This window comes from Galeopterus variegatus, unplaced genomic scaffold, assembly GCF_000696425.1.
Source record: "Galeopterus variegatus unplaced genomic scaffold, G_variegatus-3.0.2 Scaffold9402, whole genome shotgun sequence".
NCBI lineage: Eukaryota > Metazoa > Chordata > Mammalia > Dermoptera > Cynocephalidae > Galeopterus > Galeopterus variegatus.
Window position 1 is genome coordinate 39967 of NW_007735513.1, and position 3626 is coordinate 43592.

Here is a 3626-nt window from a genome sequence, read left to right on the forward strand (position 1 = left end):
TTGCTGGTCCCGGTCCGGTACGGGCGCGACAATGAGGGTTGCGATCCATTGCCGGACACGAAAAAAAGACAAAGAACCCAATTTGTGAATGGGCAAAGGATAATAGTGTTCACACTCAATAATGAGCTAATAACAGTGGAAGCACAGAGGATTGATGACAAGAGAGCACATGCGAGCGTACCTGAAAAGTTCATGGAAATATTATCTTTCAGTTCCATTTTCCACAAACTTTTGGAAGTACCCTAGTACATAACAGGAGCAGAGACAGGCAGGAAGTTTAAGTTTTCATTCTCCATTGAAAAAGATAGTGTCTGAAACTGAAAAAATCAAGAAGTAGAAATGTAAGTTTGGTATTTAGATATTGATATTTAACTCTATACTCCATAGATATATACAATCAACTATGTTACAATAAAAAATAAATTTTAAAAAAAAGTTTAGTATTTAGAGATAAGTGTGTAAAAAAACGAAATAATCAGCTAAAAGAATGGAAAGAATTTGCCTGGGGTAGGGAAAGAAGAGAGAGGAGACAAAGGGAGAGCTGGCAGAGGATGCCAACTTTCATAATGAACACTGCAGAATTATTAACTTTGAATGAAAATTGTAAAAAATAAAACCCAGGTGGAAAAAAAAAAACCCAGAAGAAAAAGAGATAACTCATGAAGCAGAAAAAAAAATTAATTATAATTGATGTCTTCAAAGAGAAAAGATATTTCATTCATGAAACAAGAGTAGGAATTATAGAAAAACAACATTCAAAAGAAAAGAAAAGAAAAGCTCCTGGAAATCAACAACTAGAACATCCAATAGAAGAGATCAAAGATAAGTCAAGGAAACTTCTAGAAGGACATAGAGAGGGAAAGAGAATAGGAAACATTTAGAATCAGAAAAAGATTGATTATCAATTCATGAGGTTTAACACCCAAATAAGAGAAGTTCCAAAAAGTGACATCAGAGAAAAATGAGGAAGGAAATTATTGAATAATTCAGGAAACAAATCTCTAAATTGAAATGACGCATCTGAGGGCCCATTCATTGAAATAATTTTTTTAAAAAGACTTACAGCAAGTCATGAAATTTTAAAACTCCAGGAAATAAAGAAATATCATAACAAGTTCCAGAGGGAGAAAAAAAAAGCCCACCCACATAAAAGAATTAAAGATCAGAATGACTTCTTCTTTCCTACCAAAGAAGTCAGAATGATTTCTTCATTTGAAGAAGTCATTCTGCAAAGTAGAAGACACTACAAAGTAGAAGATGTGGAGGCAATGTCTTAAAAATTCTGAGGTACTGAAGGTACAAACATTTTTTTGAAAGTGAAAATATTTTTAAAAATTTGAAAGTGAAAAATATTATTTGTGGATATTATGATTGTCTTACCCAGAAAAATCTATGAAAATCAGCTAAAGAAACAATCCCCAGAACCAGTGACATGGCTGAATACTATATCAACGTATGAAAATCAGTAGCTCTTTATACCTGCCACCTCTCAAACTCATTAGGTTTTTTTTTTTTCCTTTTTTTGTCTTTTTTACTGACCGGCAACAGGATCGCAACCGCGCTCAGCCAGTGAGCGGGAACCAGTCTCCACATGGGATCCGAACCCTCGGCGGGAGCGCCGCCACACTCCCAAGCGGTGCACTCTCCAGTGCGCCACCGGGCCGGCCCTCATTAGGTTTTAATCAAATTCATCTTTTTTCCCAAAACAAGGCAGTATTCTGGATATTCATGTTTCTATTAATTTTATGATTACTCTCTCAATTATCCAGGCCACACACTTTAGAGTTAGCCTTTAATTTTATCTCCTTCCACATCCAAACCTCCACCAAATTTTATAGAGTATTCCCAGACAACCCTCTTGAATATATTCCTTCTGATACTACCTGATACAACACCCAGGTACTATCATTCACGTCACGTAACACTGAGTCCAGCTCCCTTCTTCTTTACTTTGCTCTATAGTACTGGCTGGAAATAAGAAAATACTGGAATTCCCAACCTTGAAGCCATGGGTGAGCATTTGACACAGGTCGGACCAAGGAGTCATAGGCATAGTCCCTGGGATGACTGCCAGTTTTTCGTCAGAAACTAAGGAGGACAGAGACAATGGAATAACATCTTTAAAGTGATCAAATAAATAAACAAAAATGCCAACCCATAATTATACATCCAGTAAAAAAAATCCTCCAGAAGTAGAACTGAAGTACAGGGAGTTCCTCAGACTAAAGGAAAATGATCTTGGACAGAAGCACACAACTGCAGGGAGGAATAAAGAGCACCAGAAAGAATAAATGTGCGATAAATATTTTTTAAAACGATTATTTAAAAAACAATAATGATAATGTTTTATAAAATTTATGATATATCCAGAAATAAAACATATGACAACAATAGCAAAATAAAACATATGACTGGGATTAAATTGAGAAAAAGTACTGGTGCTGTTTAGAAAGTGCTAAAAGCATTGTATTAGTCCGTTTCTGTTGCTGCGTAATTTATAAAGAAGCAGATTTTATTTCTTACAGTTTCAGAAGCTGGGAAGTCCTAAGTCCAGGGAACACATCTGATGAGGGCCTAGTTCTTCATGGTGGCTCTACAGCAATGCAGGGTATCACATGGCAAGAACAGCTGAGCAAGAGAGAGAATTAACCTGTTTACTCTCCCTCCTTATAAAGCCATTAGAACCACGTCCATCACTATCCATTAAACCATCAACTCATTATTCTGTGAATGGATCGATCCATTCACTAGCGCATGGTCCTCACAATCTAATCACCTCTTAAAGGCCCCACCTTTCAATTACCATGATAGGATTTCCCACCCTCAACACTGTTACAATGAGGATATATACATGAACCTTTGAAGGACACAATTTAACCCAAGGGGTTCCACCCCTTCCCCCCAAAGTTCATGTCCTTCTCACAGGTAAATACATTCATTCCATCCCCAAAGCCTTAACTTGTTTCAGCTCAAAAGTCCAAAGTGTCATCTGTGAAATCAAACAAGTTATCTACTGCCAAGATGCAATGCTGGGACAAGCATAGGGTATATATTCCCATTCAAAAAGAGAGATTTAGGCCAAAAGAATAGGTAACAGGTCCCAAACAAGTCTGAAACCCAGCAGGGCAGGTATTAAATCTTAAAGCTGACTAATCATGTACCTTGACTCTATGTCCAGCATTCTCTGCACACGGGGATGGGGGTTGGGCCTCCAAGTCCTAGGGCAGCCCCGCTCCTATGGCTTTCCTGGGGTTAGCCCATGTTTCAGCTGTCCCAGGCTGGTGTTGCACACTGGTAGCTCCACAATTCTGGGGTCTCCATGGTGGCCACACTGTCACAGCTCCACTAGGCATGGCCTTGGTGGGGGTTTTCTGCTGTAACTCCAACCCCATATTTCCACTCAGCACTGCTCTAGTGAAGGATCTCTGTAGTGACTCCACCACTGTGATAGATCTTTTCCTTGGTCCCCAGATGTTTCCATAACAACCTTTGAAATCTGGGTGTGATGCCTCCATAAGTTCTTTCATTCTGTGAGCCTGAAGACTTAACACAGTGTGGACACCACCAAGGTTTTCAGCTTGTATCTTCCAAAGCAGCCAGTTCAGCCACACTTGGGGACAATTTAG